Source organism: Catharus ustulatus, chromosome 16 (assembly GCF_009819885.2).
Source record: "Catharus ustulatus isolate bCatUst1 chromosome 16, bCatUst1.pri.v2, whole genome shotgun sequence".
Lineage (NCBI taxonomy): Eukaryota > Metazoa > Chordata > Aves > Passeriformes > Turdidae > Catharus > Catharus ustulatus.
Genome location: NC_046236.1, coordinates 1,444 through 27,826, shown reverse-complemented (window position 1 = coordinate 27,826; position 26,383 = coordinate 1,444). Strand labels below are relative to the sequence as shown.

Sequence of the window (26,383 nt, the reverse complement as noted above, 5' to 3'; positions counted from 1 at the left end):
TGGGGAAAAGTGTGGCTTGTTGGAGAAAATTTGGGGGAAAATTGGGGATTTGGGGGAAATTTTGGAAAGACTGGGATTTTTGGGCATTTTATGTGGGGAAATGGGGACTTTTCTGTTGAAAATGGGAATTTCAGGCAAAATGGGGAATTTCTTGAGGATTTTTGGGAGTAAGTGTGGATTTTTGGAAAAAATTTGGGGGAAAATTGGGGAAAGATTTGTAGTTTTGAAGCTTTTGTAGGGAAATGGGGAATTTTGGGGTAAAAATTGGGAATTTTGGGGAGCTTTTGGGTTGAAAGTAGGGATTTTGAGGGTAATTTGGGCGGGAAACTGGGAATTTTGGGGAAAAATAGGGTAAAATCGGGATTTTGCGGAGTTTTCGAGGAGAAATGGGGAATTCTGGGGTGAAAATTGAGATTCTTTGGGGAAGATGGGTAAATTTTGGTTTGGAAGAAAAATGGGAAATTTGGGCAAAATATGAGGGAATTTTTGAGGATTTTGGGGAAAGGTGTTATTTTATGAGAAAATTTTGTGGGGAAGTTGGAGATTTTGGGAAAATTAGGCAAAGATTGGGATTTTTTGGCGTTTTGGAGGGAAAATGGGGAATCTTCTGTTGAAAATTGGGAATTTCAGGCAAAATTGGGAATTTTTTGAGGATTTTTGGGGGTAAGTGTGGATCTATGGAGAAAATTTGGGGGAAAATTGTGAGACTTGGGAAAATTTTAATAAGATTGGGATATTTGGGCTTTTTGGAGGGAAAATGGGGAAATCTGGGGTGAAAATTGAGAATTTTGGGGAAAAATGGGGAAAGATTGGGTTTTTTGGGTGTTTTGGAGGGGAAATGGGGAATTCTGTTGTAAAAATTGAGATTCTTTGGGGAAGATGGGAATTTTGTTTTCTAAAAATGGGAAACTTGGGGAAAATTGGGAATTTTGTGACCATTTCTGGGGCAAAGTGTGGACTTTTGGAAAAAATTTGGGGGAAAATGGGGAACTTGGGAAAAATTTCGCAAAGATTGGGATTTTTTGTATTTTTGGAGGGAAAATGGGGAATTTTGGGGTGAAAATTGGGAATTTTGGGCAAAATTGGAAGTTTTTGAGGATTTTTGTGTAAAGTGTGGCTTGTTGGGGAAAATTAGGGTGGAAAATTGGGAAAATTGGGGAAAGATTTGGGAAAGACTGGTATTTATGAGGCTTTTGTAGGGAACTGGGGAATTTTTGGGTTAAAATAGGGAATTTTCAGGAGTTTTGGGTGGAAAGTATAGATTTTGAAGGTAATTTATGGGGAAAACAGGGAATTTTGAGGAAAATTGGTGTAATATTGGGATTTTGCTGACTTTTCGAGGTGAAATGGGGTATTTTTGGGTAAAAATTTGGAATTTTGGGGAGCTTTTGGGTGGAAAGTTGGGATTTTGAGGGTCATTTAGGGGGAAAACTGGGAATTTTGGGAAAAAATGGGGTAAAATTGGGATTTTGTTGAGTTTTCGAGGAGAAATGGGGAATTTTGGGTTGAAAATTGAGATTGTAGAAGATGAGAATTTTGTTTGGAAAAATGGGTATTTTTGGGAAAATTGGAATTTCTTGATGATTTTTTGGGGTAAGTGTAGATTGTTTGTAAAAATTTGGGGAAAACTTGGAAATTTTGGGGAGCTTTTGGGTGGAAAGTTGGGATTTTGAGGTAATTTTAGGGGGAAAACTTGGAATTTTGGGGAAAAATGGGTTAAAATTTCAGTTTTGCGGAGTTTTCCAGGAGAAATGGGGAATTTTGGGGTGAAAATTGGGAATTTTGGGGAGCTTTTGGGTGGAAAGTAGGAATTTTGGGGTAATTTAGGGTTTATTAAAATTAGGAATTTGGTAAAATTGGCAAAGATTGGATTTTGGGGGGTTTTGGAGGGAAGTGGAGATTCTGGTGCCAAAATTGTGCAATTGTTTGGGAGGTCTTAGATGAGAAAGTTGGCATGTTTCAGGGATATTTAGGGGAAATCAGGGGCATTTTTGGGAAAAATCGGGGCAAAGGAAGATTGGAATTTTGGGGACGCTTTGGAGGGGAAATGAGGGAAGTTTCTGAGGTGAAAATTGAGATTCTTTGGGGAAGATGAGAATTTTGTTTTATAAAAATAGAAATTTTGGGCAAATTTGGGAATTTTTTGAGGATTTTTGGGGGACGTGTGTATTTTTGAAGAAAATTTGGGGGAAAATTGGGGATTTTGTGAAAATTATGCAAAGATTGGGATTTTTTGGCATTTTGGAGGGAAAATGGGGAATTTTCTGTTGAAAATTGGGAATTTCAGGCAAAATTGGGAATTTTTTGAGGATTTTTGGGGTAATGTGGATATTGGGGAAAATTGTGGAAATTGGAAAATGGGGAAAGATTTAAAAGATTGGTATTTTGAGGTTTGTAGGGAAATGGGAATTTTGGGGTAAAATGGAATTTTGGGAGTTTTTGGGGGGGTATTTTTGAGGTTATTTGGGGGGAAAGGGTTTGGGGAATGGGTAGAATTGGGATTTTTGATTTTCGAGGTGTGAAAATGGGGATTTTTGGGTAGAAAATTGGAAATTTTGGGGAGCTTTTGGGTGGAAAGTGGGATTTTGAGGGTAATTTAGGAGGGAAAATTGGGAATTCTGGGAAGACTTGGAAAAGATTGGATTTTTGGAGTGTTTGGAGGGGAAAATGGGGAATTCTGGGGTGAAAATTGAGGTTCTTTGGGGAAGATGGGAATTTTGTTTGGAAAAATGGGAATTTTGGGCAAAATTGGAATTTCTTGAGGATTTTGGAGGGAAAGTGTGGATTATTGTAGAAAATTTGTTTGGAAAAGTGGGAAATTTGTGAAAATTCGCAAAAGATTGGGATTTTAGGGAGGTTTTGGAGGGGAAAATGGGGATGTGGGTCGGAAAAATGGGATCATTTAGGGGAAATTGTGATTTTTTGCGGATGGGGAAAGATGTGGCATTGTTCGGGATAATTTGATGGGAAAATTAGGGAGATTTGTGAAAAATTTGAGGAAATGATTGGGAATTCTGGGGTGAAAATTGAGATTCTTTGGGGAAGATGGGAATATATAGTTTGGAAAAATGGGTATTTTGGGCAAAATTAGGAATTTCTTGAGGATTTTTGGGGGAAAGTGTGGCTTGTTGGGGAAAATTTGGGGGAAAATTGGGGAAAATTTTGGGAAGGTTGGGGAATGGTTTGTATTTTGAGGCTTTTGTAGGGAAATGGGGGATTTTGGGGTGAAAATTGAGAAATTTTGGGGAGCTTTTGGGTGGAAAGTTGGGATTTTGAGGGTCATTTAGGGGGAAAACTGGGAATTTTGGGAAAAAATGGGGTAAAATTGGGATTTTGTTGAGTTTTCGAGGAGAAATGGGGAATTTTGGGTTGAAAATTGAGATTGTAGAAGATGAGAATTTTGTTTGGAAAAATGGGTGTTTTTGGGAAAATTGGAATTTCTTGAGGATTTTTGGGGGTAAGTGCAGATTGTTTGTAAAAATTTGGGGTAAAATTGGAAATTTTGCAGAGCTTATTGGTGGAAAGTAGGGATTTTGAGGGTAATTTAAGGGGAAAATTGGGAATTCTGGGAAGAATTGGAAAAGATTGGGATTTTTGGGGTGTTTGGAGGGAAAATGGGGAATTCTGGGGTGAAAATGGAGATTCTTTGGGGAAGATGGGAATTTTGTTTTCTAAAAATGGGAAATTTGGGCAAAATTGGGAATTTTGTGAGCATTTCTGGGGGAAAGTGTGGCTTGTTGGAGAAAATTTGGGGAAAATTGGGGATTTTGGGGAAAATTTTGGAAAGACTGGGATTTTTGGGCGTTTTGGAGGGGAAATGGGGAATTTTGGGTTGCAAAATGGGAATTTCAGGCAAAATTGGGAATTTCTTGAGGATTTTTGGGGGTAAGTGTGGATTTTTGGAGAAAATTTGGGGGGAAATTGGGATTTTGGGGAGCTCTTGGGTGGAAAGTTGGGATTTTGGAAGAAATTTAGAGGGAAAATACGGAATTTTGGGCCAAATTAGGAATTATTTGAAGATTTTGGGGGGAAAGTGGATTTGGGGGGGAAATTAGTGGGGAAGTTTGGTATTTTGGAGTAAATTTTGGGAAGATTGGGATTTTTTGGGAGTTTTGGAAGGGAAATGGGGAATTCTGGGCTGAAAAAAAGGACATTCTTCTGGGAAGATGGAAATTTAGTTTTGAAAAATGGGAATTTGGGGCAAAATTGGGAATTTTTTGAGGATGTTTGGGGAAAAGTGTGGCTTGTTGGAGAAAAATTTGGGGGAAAATTGGGGATTTGGGGAAAGATTTGGGAAAGACTGGGATTTTTGGGCTATTTTGGGGGGGAACTGTGGAAGTTTCTGTTGCAAATGGGGAATTTCAGGCAAATATTAGGAATTTCTGGAGGATAATTTGGGGGAAAGTGTGGATCTTTGAAGAAACTTTAGGGAAAATTGGGAACTTTGGAAAATTTGGGAAAGATTTGGGATTTTGGGGGGTATTTGGAGGGAAAATGGGGAATTCTTGGGTGAAAAATTGGAATTTTGGGGAGGTTTAGGGGGAAGTTGGAAGTTCGAGGATTTAGGGGGGAAATTGGGAATTGTGGAAAAAACTGGGTAAAGATTGGGATTTTTGGTGTTTTGCAGGGGAAATTGGGGAATTTACTGTTGAAAACAGGAATTTTCAAGCAAAATTGGGAATTTTCTTGAGATTTTTGGGGGAAGTGTGGATTTTTGAAGAAATGTTTGGGGAAAATTTGCACTTTGGGAAAATTTTGGGAAGATTTTGGAATTTTTGGGCGGTTTTGGAGGAAAAATGGGAAGTTTGATGTGAAAAACTGTGAATGTTGGGGCGCTTTATGTGAAAGTTGGGAATTTCGGGGATATTTAGGGGGAAATTAAGAATTGTGGGAAAAATTGGGGAAAGATTGGGATTTTTGGGTTTTGGAGGGGAAATGGGGAATTCTGGGGTGAAAATTGAGATTCTTTGGGGAAGATGGGAATTTTGTTTATAAAAATGGGAATTTTGGGCAAAATTGGGAATTTTTCGAGGATTTTTGAGGGAGAGTGTGGATTGTTTGGAAAAATTTGGGGGAAAATTGGGGATTGCTGGAAAATTTCGCAGAGATTGGGATTTTTGGGGCGTTTTGGAGTGGAAATGGGAATTTTAGGTTGAAAAATGGGGCATTTTTGGCAAAGATTAGGAGTTTCTGGAGATTTTTTTGGGGAAAAGTGGTTGGTTTGTTGGAGAAAAATTTTGGGGGAAAATTGGGAAAATTGGGGAAAGATTTGGAATACTGGTATTTTTTTGAGGCTTTTGTAGGAACTGGGAATTTTGGGGTTAAAATAGGAATTTTCGGGGGGGAAGTTTTTTGGGTGGAAACTGGAGATTTGAAGTAATTCGGGGAAAAACAGGGAATTTTGGGGAAAATTGGTGTAATATTGGGATTTTGCTGACTTTTCGAGGTGAAATGGGGAATTTTGGGGTGACCAATTGGGAATTTTGGGGAGCTTTTGGGTGGAAAGTTGGGATTTTGAGGTAATTTAGGGGGAAAACTGGGAATTTTGGAAAGAAATGGGGTAAAATTCAGATTTTGCGGAGTTTTCGAGGAAGAAATGGGGGAATTTTGGGTAGAAAATTGAGCTTCTTTGAGAAAGATGAGAATTTTCTTGGGAAAAAATGGGAATTTTGGCACAATTGCAATTTCTGATGATTTGTGGGGGTAAGTGTAGATTGTTGAGGGAAAATAATTTGGGTGAAAATTGGAAATTTTGGGGAGTTTTTTTGGGTGGAAAGTAGGGATTTCGAGGGTATTTTAAGGTGGAAAGATGGGAATTTGGGGGAAAAATGGGTTAAAATTGGGGTTTTACGGAGTTTTTGAGGAGAAATGGGGAATTTTCTGTTTGAAAACATTGGGACATTTCAGGCTAAAATTGGGAATTTCTTGAGGATTTTGGGAGGAAAGTTGTGGACTTTTTGAAGAAAATGTTGGGGAAAATTGGCAACTTGGGAAACATTTGGGAAAGATTGAGAATTCTGGGCCTGTGTTTGCAGGAAAAATATTACGGACTTTTGGTGTGAAAACTCGCAATTTAGGGAAATTTCAGGTGGAAAGTTGGCATTTTTGGGGATATTTAGGGGGAAAATCAGGTATTTTGGGAAAAATCGGGGAAAGACTGGGATTTTTGGGGTTTTGGAGGGAAAATGGGGAATTCTGGGGTGAAAATTGAGATTCTTTGGGGAAGATGAGCATTTTGTTTTATAAAAATGGAAATTTTTGGAAAAATTGTGGATTTCTTGAGGATTTTCGGGGGAAAGTGTGGATTGTTGGAAGAAATTTGGGGGGAAATTGGGTATTTTGGGAAAATTTCGCAGAGATTGGGATTTTTGGGCATTTTGGAGTGGAAATGGGGAATTTTAGGTTGAAAAATGGGCATTTTGGGCAAAATTAGGAGTTTCTGGAGGATTTTTTTGGGGAAAAGTGTGGTTTGTTGGAGAAAATTTGGGGGAAAATTGGGGAAAATTGGGGAAAGATTTGGGAAAGACTGGTATTTTTGAGGCTTTTTTAGGGAACTGGGGAATTTTGGGGTTAAAATAGGGAATTTTCGGGAGTTTTTGGGGGGAAACTATAGATTTTGAAGGTAATTTCGGGGAAAACAGGGAATTTTGGGGAAAATGGGTGTACTATTGGGATTTTGCTGACTTTTCAAGGTTGAAATGGGGTATTTTTTGGGTAAAAATTGGGAATTTGGGGAGCTTTTGGGTGGAAAGTTGGGATTTTGAGGGTAATTTAGGGGGAAAAACTGGAATTTTGGGAAAAAATGGGGTAAAATTGGGATTTTGCTGAGTTTTACAGGAGAAATGGGGAATTTTGGGTTGAAAATTGAGATTGTAGAAGATGAGATTTTGTTTGGAAAATTGGTATTTTTGGGAATAATTGGAATTCTTGATGAGTTTTTGGTGAGGGTAAGTGCAGATTGTTTTGTAAAAAATTTGGGGTGAAAATTGGAAATTTTGCAGAGCTTATTGGTGGAAAAGTGGGGGATTTTGAGGGTAATTTGGGGAAAAATTGGAATGCTGGGAGAATTGAAAAAGATTGGATTTTTGGGGTGTTTGGAGGGAAAATGTGGAAGCATTTGGGTGCAAATTGAGATTGTTTGGGAAGATGGAATTTTGTTGGAACGAATGGGAATTTTGGGCAAAATTGGTAATTTCTTGAGGATTTTTTGGGGGAAAGTGTGGATTGTTGGAGAAAATTTGGGGGAAAATTGGGGATTTTTGGGCAAATTTTGGAAAGATTGGGATTTTTTGGGAGTTTTGGAGGGTAAGTGGGGAATTTTGAGGTGGCATGGGTGGGCGAGGGTCGCAGTAGGGGCTGGAGATAGAAGTCAGTGTGCGTGCGGCTGGAAAATGCAAAGTGGTGCTGGCATTGTGAGTGGGACCGGCAAGGAAACCTCACACTCAGAAAGGGACTGTGTCACCCAAGGTGAAACCTCTGTGGGGTGGCCTAGTGGCTCTGGAGCTGGCATAAGGACCATAGGGGAAATCTCTCTGGGGCTGGTATACTCACTGTGGGGTGGCTTCGAGGCTCTGGGACGGGAGCTGAACGGCTGCAGAGCTGGAGCCACGACGCACATGCTGCCCTTCCAAGCTGCACAAGAGTCCGCTGGCAGAGATGGAGAAAGGCCCAGCTGGAGGAGCTGTGGTGAGCTAGAAAGTTCGCTCAGAAGACGTCGTTATGCACGAGGAGTTAGGCCCCGCCCTCTCCATGGCATTAGCCAATCACAGCTGTATCGAAGTTACTTAAGCCCGTGTTTGCTGAGAAATAAACGCATTTCACCGTCGACTGCATCAGTGTAGCGAGTGATTTGTCCGGCGACTGGGATTGTAAAAGTGTGTGTGTGTGTGTTCGCCGTGGCCCGCTCTAGCCAGGTCGCCACTTGCCTTCGTTTCCCCCCAACGAAGGCAGCATAGTGGTGCCGAAACCCGGGATCGCCCCCAGGTGTTCGGGTGAGGGAATAGCCCCCGATACACGCGGCTGAGGGCGGTCCGGGTGACGGGACTCGCGCTGGAGGAGGTGGGCGGTCAAGGCAGCTGGATCTGACCCCGACGGTGAGGACGCTCACGTACCGCCAGGAAATGGATGCGCTTGGCAAGGTAGTTCCCCAATTGCATAGGCAATGTGGCATCCAATGCAAATCAAGGAATTTTGATTACGTAATCATGCAGTTGTTAAAATCGAGGGCGATAGACCGTACCACAGACACCATGCATTCAGGGTGCTGGAGGGAGTGTACTAACGCCTGCGCTAACAACATGATTGTCTCCAGCTCTGGTAAACGTTTGGAGAGCTGGGGAGGAGCTGTGAGGACTCTGGAGGGAGCGTGGTTAAAACAGGAAACTTGGAGAGTGGCCCGGGACCGTTTGGAAATCACACCGAAAGTGGAGGTGGTCGCCACTCAGTCTGCGTCTGGTGATCGTGCGGGGTTGAAAACTGACAACCACTCGCGGCCCCAGTCCCTTATCTCAACCCCCAATCCAGCTACTAATCGGTCGCCAGACTGCAAGAAAATATGCGAGCCTCGGGGCGTCTTTAAAGAGGCGAGCCCTGAAGAAGTTTTTAAAAAAAAAAAAAAAAAAAAAAAAAAAACCCGCTGCTCTACGCGTCACAAGATGGCGCCGAGCCTGAGGGCGAGGGGCGGAGCCAACAGCTTTCTCGCGCCTCACACACGGGCAGTGACGAACATGAGGGGCCGTGGTGGGGCCGCGGGTGGAGGCTGCGGAAGCGCTGCTGCGGGAGCTGCTGAGGGAAGAGGCGCCGTCCCGCATTGCCGCCCTCGCCGAGGAGCTGTTCCAGGCGGCGGAGGGCATCTCTGAAGAGGATGGGAAGGTGGCGGAGGGAGAGTCCCCGCTCCCAGCCCGTCGGGAGGAACGGGGGATGCCTCACACCCCACAGCCCTGGCCCAGGTTGGTGCCGCAGCTCCGTAAACACGAACTGCTGCTGCTTCCCACCCTTCGCGGTGAAACCAAACCTGTAGCACTACTGAAACGTAAAGAAAAGAATTAATTTCTTCATCGTTCGCCCCAATAGCGTGGAAGTTCAAAATAAAGTGGGCATTGTTATTTTTAAAAGTTAAAAAAAAAAAAAAAAAAAAAAAAAAAACCAAAAAACACAGAGAAAAGAAGCGGGGAGAAAGACAGGAGATTTGCCGCAAGGCATCTGGGCATCGAACCCACCAGTCACAGAAGAAGAACATCTAGCTCCCATCCACGCAGCAGTCCCTCCATCAGCTTCTTCTCGCACCAGGACTGCGGGCACTCCTCCTGGAGGGGCACGGGTCCCCATCCAGCAGTCCAGGCAGGAGCGTGCCCACACATGAGAGAATTCCTCTGCCAGCGCCCTGGTGCACGGGCTCAGCTGCAGGTAACAAGCAAGAGAAGACATGGCAGAAACAGCTAAAGAACATTCTGATATTCCAGCTGTTGTTCCTTTATCGGAGTGTGAAGCAGCAGAACAGGAAAAGATGGAAGCCCAACGAGTGAAAGATGCTGAAGCAATGAGAGAACAAACCTCAGAGGAAGAGAGAGCAGAAAAGTTAGAGGAGACCCTGAGGATGGAGTAAGGATCTGAAGGGCTGGTACATGCAGTTGCTGTTACCATTGTGGAAGGAGAAAGGGTGGTGAGCAGCATTGAGGAGAGATCACCATCATGGATATCTGCTGCTCTGACAGAGTGCATTGAGCAGGCAAGAGAAGAGGAAGAGAAAGAAATTCAGAAAGCAGCCGAACTGGGTGTTACTGTGGAGGATGCACTGCTAAGACAGTGCCAGAGACCAGAAAGAATGTGAGTGATGACACCACAGCAAGTGGAGCTAACCTCTGAAACAGTGACTGCTCTGGAGACAGCAGAAGCTTCCTGCACTAAAGAAACGATGGAAGCTAGTTGTAATGGGCAGTAAAAAAAAAATGATGATGTCATCAAATGGTGCCCATTAAAATCCATAAAGCCCATGCTGTCTAACAAAACCAATGAAACTAACGAGATCTCTGAGTTTCTTTTGACAGGTTCATTGCCGTGATCCATTTCATCAGCCTCGCGTTCCATCTTCGTGCTTCGGTGTCCTGTCGTTGCCAAACCTGCTTCATCAGCCAAGCAAAGAACTCGAAGACAAGTTCCAACGTCACGGCCAAATGCTCCGACAATGAAATCAGTTCAATTTCCCTGTTTACCCAACAGCCCTGTTTACCTCCCATGTGTTCACCCTAGTGGGACTAGTTGCAGTTGTTGTACCCATGTTAATGTTCGGTTCCCTTTTCATTGTTAGCCTGGATAAGTTATAACCAAGTTGCGATTGCATTTAGACGTTTAAAATAGTTTGTGTGTTGTTACTAATATGTTTCACGAGTTGTTACTAACATCAGTTTAGCGCAGCTGCGAAGGCTTAATCGGTCATGGGAGGGGGGAAATGTGGTGAGCTAGAAAGTTCGCTCAGAAGACGTCGTTATGCACGAGGAGTTAGACCCCGCCCTCTCCATGGCATTAGCCAATCACAGCTGTATCGAAGTTACTTAAGCCCGTGTTTGCTGAGAAATAAACGCATTTCACCGTCGACTGCATCAGTGTAGCGAGTGATTTGTCCGGTGACTGGGATTGTAAAAGTGTGTGTGTGTGTGTTCGCCGTGGCCCGCTCTAGCCAGGTCGCCACTTGCCTTCGTTTCCCCCCAACGAAGGCAGCATAGAGCAGAGCAGGCAGTTGAATATAGCTTGTGGGCTGAGCAAGAGCTGAAATCACTGGGGCTGGGGAAAAGGGGGACTCTGAAATCACTGGGACTGGGATAAGAAGCCGCAAGCAGGGTAGACGCTGCAAGGGCTGACACTGGGGCTGTGGGATCCCTGTGCTGGCATCACTGGAGGCCTGGGTTGTTGATGCTGGGGGCTGAGTGAGTCTTGTGCCTCAGCATGGGATGGGACGGGCAGCGCTGAGAAAGGCAACTGAGGACTGCTTGTGCCTGAAACCCCAGCCATGCCAGGATGTGACATGGGCGTGCTAGGGCCAGAGTAGGGGCTGGAGACAGAAGTCATGTGTGGTGCCTGGGAAATGGCACTGATGTGACTTAATGCTACAGAACAGAAATAGTACTGTATGTGTACTGTATTTATCCTTTCCAAGGGAACACACAGCAGCAAGTACAATTTGAGCCAGTCAATGGCTCAGAAAGCAAGCAGGAAACAAAATAAAGAGAAGTTTCCATCAGGCTCCAAATTGTTTGAACACCTCGCTCTGTGTGTAATCAGTATTAAGTCTGGAAGCTTTAAGTGCTGGATCTTTAAGATAGGGAAAGGATTTTAAACCCTCCCAATCCCTTCAGCCTTCCCATCACAGGGTTCTACCTGCACTCTGCATATCTGTATGTTTTCCTCATGAGCCAGACCACAGTTTTGCAGATCGCCCTGGACTCTGGGACACCTCATTTTCTGTCTGTTTATCTTGACTTTGCCTGTTTAATCTCCTGCCTCTTCATTTATTCTGTGCAGAATCAACTCGAAAAAGGGAAGATGAAATGAAATGTACTGAGCAACCTAACAAGGAGGAGACAGAAAGGCACTACCACCTCTGGGCATTGAAAAAAGTTCCATGAACTCAAAGAAGTGAGGATATACATACATCACTGCTGATCTCTTCCACATCCCCATCCATGAGAAAGAACTTGGCAATCTTCTCAGAGGGCTCCTGCAGCAGCCTGTACAGCAAGAGAACATCTCCACTCCTCAGTTACTTCTTTTCTGCAATTTATAAGCAATGCAACAGAACATGGAACACCCCACAGGGGCTCTGTCTACCTCCTGCAGTCCTGAGCCTTTTTTCCTGACACACATCCCACACTGACTCAAGTGTGATCACCAGATACCTTACAGGTCCCTAATATTGTGCCATTTCAAGTACCTTCTCCTCAGTTCCCTCCTATTCTAGCACACATTCTCATTAATAAAGATCAAATCTCCCTTTTCCTGTAAAAGGAAGAGTAAACTGCTATTGAAGTAAACTTCTTCCACTGAGCAATGAGTACTTGGAACTCAGCATATGCAATCCAAAGCTGTCAGCTGAAAGGGCCCACAAAACAATTAGAGTTTTCCCTCTCCAGAGGAAACATCTCTGAAGGGTCCCTTACAGACCCAAATGCCACACCCCACACACAGTGCCCAAACAAGACAGAAGCCTGGGACGAGTCCTGTTACTCCAAGGGACACATTCCACACACACAGAGAATGATCAGAGATTAAGTGATCAGGCAGCAGTGGCTGATGCATGGATAACATAAAGTGCAAATTCATTCAACTAACTGAGGCTTCTCAGCTAATCCTAATACCTCCTGCTGTTTTATTAGCATCTGTAACAGGTAAAGACAGCATGAGCAAAAACCCAAACATACCAAACCAAAAGCAAATAAAGAAAAAACCCCCAGTGAAAATAGTTTTCTTAAAAGGCACATCCTGTTTTTCAGCATATATGCATAAAACCCCACAAACCTGGGGTTTATATGAACTGTTCTGAGCAAACGCTCACCAGGTCATGCTTGAAAGGCTGCATCACACATGCACTTCAGCACTAACACTTCATTTTCCTTTGAAGATAGGTAGTAATAGAGGAAAAAATTAGGTAGCTAATGTGGAACTATTTTTATCTTAAAGTTCACCTAACTAAACACAAAAGCTATTTTCAAGACCTTTTAAAAATCTTGAAAACCCTAGGGTTCCTGACAGTAAGAAGGAGCCTCAAATAACGGACACAAAACGGCAAAGGCAAAATTCTGAAGGTTGTTGGGCAGGAATCAACAAAAGACACAAAAGGAAACTTGCAGAACAAAACTAAGAAGAAATATACAAGTTTTAGAAATTGGGTGCTTGCTCTTGTAATTTTATGGGGCCATCTAGAGTTCAGTACTTGTTATTTGAAGTATCTACAAATAGAGTAAGAATTCCTACATCTCATTTAATAGAATTTAAAATTAAGTAAGCAGTTCTTCAGGATTAACCATTTCCCTTCTTATTAATTAGTTGTATGCTTTGAGCTCTCATACTTTAGCTGAAATCATCATTTAATTCTCATAGCTGAAACATCTGGTACACCTGGTTTAAAAAGAAAAGTTGTATTTACACAGTTCTTAAAAGGGTATGAAAGGAAAAAACAGAGCTACAAAGCTAAGTTTGACATCTAAGTACTCTACACATCAAGAGTGTACAAAGATACTCTTCTGCCACAGAAAACTTGTGCTAATGCAGTAGCCAAGCACTACATATTCCAGAATTAGAAATGTCTGTTCTATGAGCAAGGCCTAGGAAGTTCTCACAGGAATTCCTCTTGAGAGGAGCAATTTAACACAATAAACTCAGTAAACAGAAGGCTAATGATTTTCCTAGCTTTGACCTCACAACACCCATACGGTTTCATTTTCACACGTGCTGAAGGCCTTCCCTCTGGCAGTCAGAACAAGGCCAGCTCCCACTAGAACCCACCTGCGAGAAGTTCACTGCCCTTCCCAGGAAGGTGGCACTACTTTCCCAGCCCAGTGCCCAGCAGGAGCTCCATGGGGTTCCCACCTCCAAGCCCAAGAAGGCCTGCACACTGTTGGTCCTATCCAGACAGTCCAAGCAGTTGGTCCTGACAGTGCCGCTCTGGGACCTGTGCCAGGGACAACAGCAGAGAGAAAAGAACTGAAATAACCTGTTCAACACATCTCCTCAATGGGGACAGGGAGATCTGAGCCAGGGCAGTAAATCAGGGCACTGGCAGTGGGACCTCCCTGCCCCACCAGACCATTTGTAAATGTGGTAGCAACGGAGGCTGAGCACAGCTCAGTATTTTCTGCAAATAACATCAGTCCTTCTGCTTCAGCTTCTCCCAATCCTCCTTGCTTGCTTGCTGAAAGTGTTGTGCAAGATTAAGGTTTCTTTTCAAACAATTAAACTAACACACTTCCAAAGAACCTCAGAGAGAAATAACTCCTAGTTTAAACAACAACAAAAAAGAAAATTAAAAGTACTGAGACAGTTCTTGAGTTTTATTTAACTAAAAGTATCAAGAAATTGTGATGTAACTAAAGCCAATTCCAACACCCCATTTTGCCCATAAAACTTAAAAACCAGCCTCTCTCTCTCAGCTCAAGGGATGTTCGAGGCCCTCAGGCACTCAGAACTGCTCCACTTCCTTTGGGAGATGCCCAGTAACTCCTGCTAGCAAGCTCTCCAAAGGATCACTTTAAGCAATATCCACGTACTGCCTGCTCAGCTAGGAGTACAAAATGCTAATGCCTCACCCAAGGACACACACTTATCCCTTATTTCTGTCATTCTCACTACATTCCTTGTCCACCAAAATCAGTATGGTTGCAGCACCTTTACTTGGAGACCTAACCGTAAACTGCAGCAAGTTCTGAAGAACTTTTTTCAAGACTTGTTTTTGTATTACTATCTCTGCATGTGATTTGAAATACAAAGCAAAAAGCCTGACATTTCCCAAAGGAGATGGTCCATGAACTCACAAGCATTATAACTGTATCTGTCATTAGCACAAGTCTTTGAGCTGCCACATGCCACAACCTTGTCTTGCTTCCAGTCTGCTGTATTTTGATTTGTGATGGCATTATTTGAATCCCCCAATAAAAAACAATTAAAAAGCCACTTTTAAAGCTTTTTGGAGCTCATTCCCTGATCACTCAGCAACTCTTTCTCAGGGAGAACCTCACTCAGCACTTTGCTCTGCATTAGTTAAAAGGAGGAAGGTTGGGGAAGGGAGAAGAGAAGGAATGTTGCCTACTTCTATCCCTGCTTCTCTTGTCCTGCCGAGATAAGTACAGCCTTTGTTCCAGGGATCAGGAATAAGTACAGAGCAGAAACATGCATCTCAATCCTGCTTTGAGAGAAAGGAATCTCTCCAATGTCGGGACCCAGTGCAGTCAAAAACACTGCCCCCAACACAAACATTCACAGCTCACAGAAAATGGTGCATTCCACCACTGAGGGAAATCCTCAGCATGTTCTACAGGAACATGGAAAAACACTCATTAATTCCATGTGGTTGCCCCCTAGAAAAGGGATTATCAACCATTATCACTAAATCCTGAGGTCAAAGGGCTGAAATTATTTCTTGCCCCTTGACTGTCTCACAGAGACCTTCCTTAGAGATTTGTAGAGCCTACACAGAAGGAGACAAGACCTTACCAGAGTGAAATAGGTGACTCATATTTCAGCTGTTAAGCATCTCCCAGGACACACTAAAACCACAGCAGAGGCAACATTCTCTCTCTTATCTTCTTGCTGAGGGCTGAAACACATCCTAGCACCACAATTCAGTCTGAGGAAACATACAGAACTGATTAATATTTTATTTGTATTTTGGTTTGCCTTGTCACAAAGGTTTTTCCCTTACTACCCCAGAGGTCACCAAAGCAACCCACAGCCTATTCTGCTGTTCAAATACTTCCACTTGCAAAAGGTTGTTTCAGTGAAACCCCTGTTATAGTAATAAACGAATCAAGCCGAATGAAAAAGATTCAAGTAGCAATTTTTATTTTTGCGACCAAAACATGGTCCTGTAATATATGTTGTTATAATTCGTGTTTATATAATATAAGAAGGTTGTATGAAATAAAATAAAAAGAACCTCTTAAACACAAGCACCTGGGGCCAAGAGACGATGGCCGTAATTAGCATATCAACAGACCTAGCCAGGTGATCTCCACAACAGACAGGAAGAGATCATTCGATAAAAAACCTGCCAAGTACAATCACCTCCCGATGGTTCCCATAAGCGAGAAGAACAGCACTTCATTACACATCAATACGGAGCAGACACAGCCTTCATCAGCATGCAGGACGGACCTTTGTCCAGGACAGCACCAGAAAAAAGATTTAATCTAAATATGAGAATCTGCAGCAGAAACAAAGGAAACTCTCGCCTCAGGCTAGAAAAACTGTATAAAGTTGGCCTCTCCAAGATGGCAGGGTGTGAACACAGGGGGATCTGATCAATAGAGGTCAGATCAGCATGTGTAACACCCAGCACCGATTTCCCGGGCCGGTGCTGTCAGGATTTTCGCTTGTGGCTTCCCAGGACCGTATTTTCGGTCGCAAAAAATAAAAATTGCTGTTTTGCTATTTAATTTGACTTGATTCGGTTATTATCTATAACAGTCCTCAATAGCCACAATCAAAAAGGACAGCACGGAGCCCGGGTTTGGTGCTGGGTGAACACACACACACTGATCTGACCTCTATGTTCACAAATGCCTCCTGGGCAGTCTGTCTTTATACACTTCTTCTGGCCTGGGGCAAAAGTCCCTTGGTTTCTGCCGTGGATTCCCATATTCAAGTAGTTTGCTTTCTCCACCGTGGACTGGACAAAATCAGTTTCTGTGCAGTGATGAATTTTGATGTGTGCAGATTTTGGTTTACTGGAACTGGGTATTGAAATGTAGGTTTTCCTGAGGACCCTGGTTATCTTGATTGGGGGCGATTATCAAGTCCTCATGGCCGGGGAGTTTCCTGAACTGTCCCATAACGAGTTACCTCCACTGGGGCTGGTTCTATTAACTTGCTAATTGCGGCTTTGTTAGCATCTGCAGCACTGGAATCCAGTGAAGCAATCTTTTCTCCTCCCTGTGGCTCAGCGTACCTAAAGTTCCTTTATTAAAATCTTTATTTCTACAAACATGATTTATCTTTCACAAAACACAAATTACTTTATAACATATATCACACCCCTTTTCACCAAGAGTCACTGACATGCTGCTCAGCAACAGGGACTCAATAAACATTTCGCCAGCTGCTACTGACAAAAAGCCCACCCAAACGAGTTAGGTTGCTGTGGAGAGTGGCTTGAGGAAAACTTGCCCTGATCTTCCCTGAAGAAGCCCTAAGTGCCCACAGGACGTTTGTTGGCAAAGCCCTGGGTGTCGAGGCACGTCTGGGAATGCTCCTGTCTCCCACCACAAGGGCTGGATGCAGCAAATATCCCAGTGAATGCCCAAGCCATTCAATCACGACAATACAGGGGGAAAGGAAGGGGGAAATAACACATGGCTACTGACACGTTCTCTGGCTTCAGACAGAACTCCTCAAATGGTCAGCATTTATCAACTGCAATGTGAGGTTTTCTTTCTTTTAAACCAAACAGTGGGAATTAATGAGAGTAGCCACTTAATAGTTAACATCTCCTGAACAAACATCTCCTGCTCATCATGAAGCAGCTTCACATTTGATAAACTCTACTTTAAAATAAAAGGATTTATCCATTAATTACAAAAGAAATAGCCTTAAAGGAAACCTTGCAGCATTAAATAAAGTATCATGTATTCATTCATCAATTTTAGAGTGTAAAAAAGACTTAGGTTTTCAATAAGACACTACTAAGCATGAAATAGGAAAATCACTTAAAATCCTCAATGTTGTCTACACTGCTGTTATAATTTTCCAGTACAGTAACCAATCTGAACAGAATCAAACAGGAATTACATGGAGAGCTTTTAACAATTCATTTCACATCATGCATCTTAAGCAGTGCTGTTACGATAAATCCAATTTTAGCTCCCAGAGCACAGCATAGCTGGGGGTTTGGTTGACAAAGGCTATGTGAAAGCAAACAAGCAAACTCCAAGGATATGCACAGTGAAAGAACTGCCACACTCACCTGGAAAGCTTTGCTGAGCATATGTTCTCCTTTTGCCCCAAGTGAATTTACAATCATTTGTTTGTCATATAAATTTTTAAGAGCTTGGAAGCACCTGTTAACAGAAGAAAAATTCCACAGTCGTCTTCTGGTACACAGAAAATTAACAGCAGCACCTGCAACACTGAGAAGATGCAGAGTATTCCATGCAAATGTTATTCACACTTTCCAACAAAGCGTTGAAAGGTATAAGCAATCCCAAGGGAGCTGCCAGCATTGCTGAATCCCACATTTGCACAGACAAAGCCTCCCATTGGGAATAATGCATCCCAACTCTGTGATGCAACAGAAGTTATCAGAGGTTTTCAGTGCATTAGCAATAACTTTAGATGATTTTTACCTGTCAAAAGCTGCTGCATTTGCCTCAAAACCCCTTGACATCCTGACACAATGAGATTCCACCTGTGACACCAAGGTTACATTAAATTGTCTTGCTGTGAGTAAAAGGCATGTCAACGTTTCAGCAGTTAGACTGAAAAATGCTGGTATGACTAAAGAAACTAGAGTCCCTGTAAAGCACAACCTTTTCTTAACTTTTCCTGTAAAAAATGCATCACAGTAGTAGGTGCTGAATCAATCCCTCTTTCAAGACAGTGGTGATGAAATTCTATTACAGTAACTCTTGATTCTTACTGACTTCTTGAAAAGACTTCTCCTCAAGAACAATTCAGAAGAAAACAGTCTGTTTGGATGCCCTTAGACAACCCATTTAAAAGAGGAAAAAGTCAGAACTTCAAAGAGAAGACATGGAAAAAGAATGGACGCTCAAGTTGTGTGCAAAGCAAGTTTTATACTTGAGAGGAGCAGGCTTGGTGAGTCACAGCAGCACCAACGTGCTCCCAAAGCATCACCTCATCCTCACAGGCAACTGTGAATCAGAGTCCAAAGGCCAGTAGATGATGTTTAAAAGGACAGGAATGAGAATTATCTGTATCATTCAATCTATCTCCTGCTTACCTGCAGTTCTGGTTGCCCCCAAAATCCTTGAATCTGTATGAAAGATGACACAGAATCATCCAAATGTATCACCTAAATTTTAAACCACTAAATTCTAAACAAATCAGTGTCTGGAGTTAACCCAATACCAGGACCGTGCTGACCAAAGAGGTGTTAAATGCTCCAAGGAAAGCAAAGTATCGCTCAGGTGCTTCAGTCACAGCAACATGACTTCATTCACACCCAGCACCTCCAGCAGAAGCCTGGCCTGGCTGCTCCCACGTTCTGACTGAACAGTTCCACAACCACCACCACCTCTGAACTATCCCTTCGACCCTGCTCTTCCTTGCTCCTCTCTGCCTTGGCTGCCTGGAACAGGGCATGGCACACACTGAACATCACCCAGTACCACAGCTCTGCAGCATTTCCTGGCCAGGCTGAACTGAAGCCTCTGGATCGGCTGGTGGTGCCTCACCAGGGCACGGGCAGGAAGGTTAACGCAGTTATCCCGCCCTCAACAAAATGACACATGCGCTTCCTTTGAAGTGACACTGAAGGGATCAGGAAGCTTCCATTCCTTTCTCTCAGCCCATTTCAACCCCAAATTTCTACACATTGATATTCCAGGAGGTGCAGTTCACGGAGGCTTTCAGAACTGAACCACATCAATGAGATATAATGCTAAAATGTATTTCACTAGGCTGTGCATCTACTATCCACTCTACATACAGGTAAGAACTATGATCAGGTACAAGGCTAAACATGTCACTTAACCTCCACTATTTATTAAAATATTTGGAACAATCTCTAAGTTTTGAGGTCAGTATTGTCAGTTTTTGTCATCTAAAAAGTGGTAGCACCGTCATCAAAACCCAGAAGTTTTTGACAGTTTAAAGTGATGCTGTTCTGGATTTAGTATACACTTGCATACACGATGTACACTTGTTCTGACCATTTTTCTATCTATTCACACATATTTTATAAACATGGGACATCTTCCCCAAGGGACAGTAGTACTTCATTAGCTTTGTGTATGATTTGTACAAATACCTGTAAGTTCGTACAGCTACAGACTGGAATCTTCTGGCTGGATTCTGTGACATGAGATGGAGAAGTAGCACCTCACAAACCCTCCCTGAGCACCAACAATTGTACTCCTTTAAACATGCATTAAAAAGAACAGATACCAGGTGGGAACAGCAAACAGAAAAAGAGAAGAAACAAACCTGACCTAGTGGACTCCTGGGCTTTTTCTGCTGTCAGTTTAAGATTTCTTAAAGGTTGGGAGATCGCAAAGTATCAGTCCCTAAAGAATTTAGGGAATTACATGGGAATAAAATAGAGGGAATTTAAGAAAAATGCCACTGCTAAATATTCAATGGAAAGCTATGCCCGTGTAGCAGACAGAGAAAGAAGCAGCAGTTTCCTGATTCAGGTTACTGGGAACAACACTCAATGACTACTCCCAGCTGAGTACGAACATTTGCTATGATGTAACCTATCAATTAGAATTCCAAGGACGGTGCTTTGCAGATTAAAATGAGCTATCACTAAGTAGAGAATCCAAGAGGAGAGAGGCTTTCAAGCTTCCTTCAGGTCTGGCTTCCTCTGCTTGGCAACAACAAGGAAGGGAAGTGGGCAAGAACTTAAACATGGGTTTTAACTTTTAGGGCAGGACATTTATCCAGGTGCCCGCAGTGTATCCTAGCATGAGAAGTGACTCACTGCCCTTTCTGAGCACAACCTTCAGGAATAAATAACTTTTCATCTGCTGGCCCTTAAGCAGCTCAGGCATGCCCCATAATTACTAAGCACAGGCTCAAACAACCTGTTCCACAAACCTTCAGAACATTTTATGACTTGCACCAAACCTGGTCGCTACCTTTACGACTGGACAGTTATTCCCAATCCACACTACAGAGCCTTATGGATACTGCTACCAAAGTCAAGGAGATTACTTAAATGCAGAGTAACAAGAAACTGCACCAGAAAAAGAAAGAATTTCAAAAATAGCAGAAAAGCTCCCACTGTTCACCTGGACCATGATACAGCTGCAGCAGCCAAGTCAGTCACTGCCAGGCCTCTAGCAAGTGCTGGCTACGGAGAAAACTACTTCCTTGGAAGGAAAGTTTTCTATAAAAGTGCTAAAAACAAGCTCAGAAATGCTGTACAACCAGGTGCTTTGACTTCCCAAAGAACACAAACATATTTTATAATTGTACACATTGTAAAACCCTATGTATAGGCCTTAGGGTTCTCTTCTGCACTTCTCAGTTTAGTGTCCTCCACCAAAAAATAAAGGGGAAGGGTGTAAAAATTTAGGGAAATCTCTCATGCATTTTCCACTTAAAACATGCAAAAATTACTTTGCAATACAAGACACCTTGCTGCAACTATTACTCACTTTATCACAAGACAAATCAATACAGAGTCTCGAGATAGGTTAAAAATACAGGGACAAAATAAAGCTAGAAATCAAAAAACTACCAAAAAAGACTCAAAATTATATAAAACTAAACGATGATAAAACGTAAGAATATAGAATCTATTGCTATGAAATGCAACACAGAGCATTAGCTCATCAATGAGTTCTCAAGTGTTCGAAATAGGCTTGTTCAGAACCCAAGAAACAAGATGATGTCGCAAGCATTTATAAGAAAATTGAGTGGACATGAAAATATAGATGCACAAATGTAATAAAATGCATAAAATTCTCTCTCAGCCAATGAAGATAAGAAAAATGTCTCTTTTCTCATTTAAATCAGAAGCCTCTCCAACAGCAGGCAGAAAACCAGAAGCGTTGCTTCTTTACATTCCACAAAGAAATGGCTCACACAACGTCTGTGACAAGCCTGGCACCTTTCTAACACAGTAGTTATCAAAACAGATCGACTTGCAGAGGACAGCCACAGCTCCAGACTCAAACATGAGGCATTCTTCTCTGTTCCCAGTTTGCACCACCACGCTGAAGGGCGGCTCCAGCTTGTGACAGACACGGTATCCTTCACGGAAAGCCATTTTGCCTCAAACGCAGGCAGCCCTTTCCAGCACAAGATGATGTTAGTGAAACCTCCCTGTGCTTCCAGACACCTCCTGCAAAGCAGCTGTGACCCACGTCCTTTCCTAGGGATTTTACACATTCAACAAAAACAAACAAATCCCCCTGCTCCCTCTTTCTACCTCATGAGACTTAGTTTATGTCTGTCAAACAAATATAGGGATTACCTAAAGATGGCCTAAGAGTGTCTCAAAACCAGAACTACCCAGATAAACACCTATCAAAATAAGGATTCTATTGACAAGTTTCTTTAAGACAACTAGAATTTTACAGAATCCCAGACTGGTTTGTGTTGGAAGTGACCTTAAAATTCATCCAGTTCCACTCCCTGCCATGGGCAGGGACACTTTCCACTATCCCAGGCTGCTCCAAGCCCCATCCAGCCTGGCCTCGGACACTTCCAGGGATTCAGGGGCAGCCACAGCTGCTCTGGGCACCCTGTGCTAGGGCCTGCCCACCTTCTCAGGGAACACAGCTACATTTCATCCTCCTGTCTTCTAGCTTAAAGAAATTTCTCTCCCAATACTTAATAAACAGGATTTCTTCTTAGGGAAATAAAAAAAGAAAAGGTTTTCCAGCTACCAGCAATATGGAATAGCAGCAACCACCACTAATGGAAAACTAGCGCCAAAAGCAGAGGGGCAGCCTTCAAATTTTACATCTATTTTACTAATTTCAACCTTGCAAAAAGGACAGTATATTTTAAACACTGAAGCAGTCAAGCCATTTGAAAGGATCGTGCAATAATGTCAACCTATTGCTGGCTTTTTTTCCCTCCCTTTTTTAAACAAAAGCAGGGTTTGGTTCACATTTGAACCCTGTCCTGCGGTGGCTGAAACATCAGTGTCACAGCAGTGATGCTGCCCGTCAGCCACACACAAGTGAGATCTTTACAAATCCCCCCAAAACCCTCCCACTGCAGCAAGCCATAAACAGTGTGGGGTCCCACAGGATGGAGCCGTGCATTGAACACACCAGCCCCAAGCCCCGCTGCGGGATTCCCACGAACAGCAAAAGCCAAGGGACAGGCTCGGGAACAGCCGTGCGGACCGAGCCACCTCTGAGCCAGCGCACTGGGCCAAGGCTGCGATGCTCACAGCGCCTGGGGTCAGCTGGCAGCCGCCTAAAGCCGGCATCTTCCCGACAGCAGTCACGGAACAGACCCGTGCAATGTCCCGAGCTGAGTCAAGATCATCCTTTCCACTATGAATATTTAACTTTGTTTGTTTAAGTGCAGGTCACACCCTGTTCTCATTCACATGCCCAAGACCTGTTAAAATCCCACCAAACTCAGTGGAGATGCAGCCTAGAGACACATGCCAACTTAAAGCTCTGGATTTGCAGCAGTTGCTGTCCCTCGTGTGAGGGAATTGTGGACATTCAAATATACAAACCTGATGGTTAACAGCATCTGTGTGCATTTCTCTGGCCTTACCAATATGGTACGAATTTTGGCAGGGCTGTCATCTCTTCTGCTGCTCCCTGTTGCTTGCAGGTCTCTTCTTTCAGAGGCAGTAAAACACGGGCCCAAAACCACCTGGTACAAATAATAAATTTTAAAAATTGAGAAAAAGAAAGTCTTTTAAGGAAGTACCCGTTAATAAATAATACCCATTCATTGCTTCAGGGGAAGTAATTTAATATCTAAGTGCGTGAATGTGAGCTGCTGTGTGGAACATTTCCAGTGTTGCTCCTGACACACCTGGAGAGCAGTGCCTCAGGCCAGCTCCTTGTGCTGGAGAGCCCAGCACTGGTCAATACTAGGCCTACTACTAACTCCCCCCACAGGTATGTTCTACAGATCACTTACAGTAGTTTCACGAATACAAGCTGCACGGAGTATAAGCCGCACTTCCGGTGCCTCGACAATGTTGCTGTCTTTGTCAATAGATAAGCCGCACCCCGAATATTAGCCGCACTTTCGTTCGTAGCGAGAATCCATGTGCAGCTTTCACAAATTGGCCAATTAGTAACAGGATCGCGGCATAGCGGGGTTTACTGGCTCGGGGCGGGGCCAGGCAGGCTCAGCCCGCTCATGGTTGCCGAAAGGGGTGGATGGCCCGGCTCGGCGCTACGGCTTGGCTGGGCCGGCCGGGCGGTGTTGCCGCCGCCACCGCCGCCAGGCTCCCTGCTCCCGTCTGCACTGCCGCTGCTGCGTTTGCTTGCCCTGCGAGCGGTGCTGCTGCCGCCGCTGCTGCCAGACTCCCTGGTTCCCCGCTCCCGTCTGCACCGCCGCTGCCATGTTGGCTCGCCCTGGCCGGCACTGCTGGCCGCCGCACCGCCGGGCTCCCCCACGCTGCTAGCCCGGTTCTCCTGGGCTCCCGTGCACTGCAGCCCTGCTTCTACGGGGCTTTCCCCGCCGCCGGGCAGCCTCGCACCGCCGGGCTTCCTGCTTCTGCTATCCCCTCTATGCAGTTTGGCTCCTGTGCACTGCCAGCCCTGCTTCTACGGGGCTTTTCCCCGCCGCCGGGCAGCCTCGCACCGCCGGGCTTCCTGCTTCTGCTATCCCCTCCTATGCAGTTTGGCTCCTGTGCACTGCCAGCCCTGCTTCTACGGGGCTTCTCCCCACCGCCGGGCAGCCCCGCGCCGCCGGGCTTCCTGCTTCTGCTATCCTCTCCTATGCAGTTTGGCTCCCGTGCACTGCCAGCCTGCTTCTAAGGGCTCCCCCGCCACCAGGCAGCCCCGCACCGCCGGGCTTCCTGCTTCTGCTATCCTCCCCTATGCAGTCGGGCTCCCGTGCACTGCCAGCCCCGCTTCTGCCGGGCAGCCCCGCCATGCTGGCCCAGGCTCTGCCGCCCTCCCTGCCCCGCCCTGCTGGCTCAGGCTCTGCCTCCCGCCCCCCGCACTGCTGGCCCCGCCTCTGCCAGGCTTTCCCACCTCTGCCGGGGCTGGCCGGGCTCCAGCTTGGCTTGGGGCTGCCGCGGGCTCTCACTTCCGTGTTGGCAGCTTTTAGAATATTGTTCATGTATTAGCTGCCCCGGAATATTGGCCGCACTTCCGGGTTTCCACCAAAATTTTTATCAAATTGCTGCGGCTTGTATTCGTGAAATTACTGTAAGTATTTCTCTGTGGCAGGTTGACCATGGCTAGCTGCCAAATGCCTGCCCACCCACTCTCTAACTCACCCTCCTCAGCAAAGCAAAAAAACTGACAAAAAAAATTGGTGAAAAAATTGATGGCTGAAGACAAACACTGATACAGACAGGGAGATCCCCACCAATTGCCATCTCAGGCACAACAGATACAACTGGGGGAGAACTCAACTCATTTCTTACCAATTAAATGAGAGCTGAGTGGTAAGAAACAAAAATAAATTATTCTCTCTTATATAGCAAGTTGTTATAATCACAGCTGAACAAAAACCCTCTCAAGGTGTTTTTTATTAACCACATACTAGAAGCAGAGAGCAAGTCTTAAATACATTCACACACAAACACCCATTTCATGGTCACTTACTTTGTGTTCTTAAGTAATTTTCTTTCATCTTTTACTCAGCCCTTTCCTCAGCCATTAAGCGGCTTCACTGGAGTTTCTTCAATGTTTTCCTGTATTTTCCTGTATTTCCTGTATTTTCCCATACTTTCTTGTTCCTCTCCCTCCATTGTTCTAGTGGGCTTTGGGCAAACATGATCTTCAGCTCACTCCACTGCTAAGCTAGTCCCAGAAACTAGAAAGCAAGGATCTCAGCCAGAAGAGAGCAGTGAGCACACACACACCTCAGCACCAAAGCTTGATCAAACCGGACAGCAGCTTCCCTGGGAGGGAAAGGGGACTGCACACTGTAAACGAGCAAGAATAAAAGCACCAGTCCAGCTGCCACACACATCACCCAAACACAAAGCCACAAACCTGGAACAGGGAAGACCAGGGTGGATAGGCAGAGCGGAGGCTTTCCTTCTCAAAGCAGTAAACCAGAGCTCAAAGTTGAAGCGTGTTTTGAAACTTTCTTTTTTCTTCCCATTCCATCACATAATCCTTTCACAATTTTTCACTACATTTAATGCAATTAGGATATAGTGCAATGCAGACCAATTCTGCCCTGTAGAAGATTCATTAATTATAACTCAAAATAACTGCAGCCTGCTTATGAAGGTGGCAGCCACATCCCCTCTGGAGCAGAGGGGAGGCACTGCTGCCAGCACAGCTGGGCTCCCATCCAAACAAGATGGGACCAGCAGCTCAGGCAGAAGACAGAGGTCAGACAGGAAGACCCCTTCCATCCAGAGCAATTTATTCCAGACTAGATAAACAGGCTCCTTGAAGGGATTTTAAAAATTCATGGAGAAAAATTGTGGTTGTCTGGGTAGAGTGTTTTTCTGTGGGCTTTTCACAGAGAAAAGCCCTCCGAACAAAAACCATCTAATCCTGCTACACACACCAATGCATGTGTATTAACATACATGGAAAATCTTAATGTTGGTAACATCAACAGCTACAAACTACCTGAATGCAAACAGCCATCCTTGCATCTCAGTGGGGTAATATAAAGGGTCATGGCTCACACTCAGGCCGGGGAGATGCCCTCACCCACATTATTGACAGAAAAGCAGAAATCACCAGGCTTTTTTCTCAAAGCCAGCCAAATCTCCCTTCAGCTGTCCCAAAGCCAGAGGTCACCCTTCTCCTTCCTAGTCCTGCTCTGATATGCCCAGACGTGGGCTACAGCATTGGAAGAGGTCTGG

The 26,383-nt window shown here is 44.2% G+C and overlaps 3 long non-coding RNA genes across 4 annotated transcripts in view; 1 reads left to right on the top strand and 2 right to left on the bottom strand.

The window, feature by feature from the left end:
• The window catches only part of LOC117003668, a 62,789-nt gene extending 51,083 nt beyond the window's left edge, over positions 1-11,706 (top strand). Inside the window, exon 3 of one of the 2 annotated variants that reach the window (XR_004419528.2) lies at positions 11,518-11,706. This is a non-coding gene — a long non-coding RNA (uncharacterized LOC117003668). The remainder of the gene's footprint in view (positions 1-11,517) is intronic. The other variant, XR_004419529.2, reaches the window with a different exon arrangement.
• Positions 11,648-15,342, bottom strand: LOC117003669. The gene is made up of 3 exons (XR_004419530.1): positions 15,202-15,342; positions 13,498-13,663; positions 11,648-11,723 (listed from the first exon to the last, which is right to left on the bottom strand). It is a non-coding gene; the product is annotated as an uncharacterized LOC117003669 (long non-coding RNA).
• A 6,123-nt stretch (positions 15,343-21,465) lies between these two features.
• On the bottom strand, positions 21,466-25,543 carry LOC117003909. The gene is made up of 3 exons (XR_004419564.1): positions 25,158-25,543; positions 23,096-23,238; positions 21,466-21,683 (listed from the first exon to the last, which is right to left on the bottom strand). It is a non-coding gene; the product is annotated as an uncharacterized LOC117003909 (long non-coding RNA).
• Between the last annotated feature and the right edge of the window lie 840 nt (positions 25,544-26,383).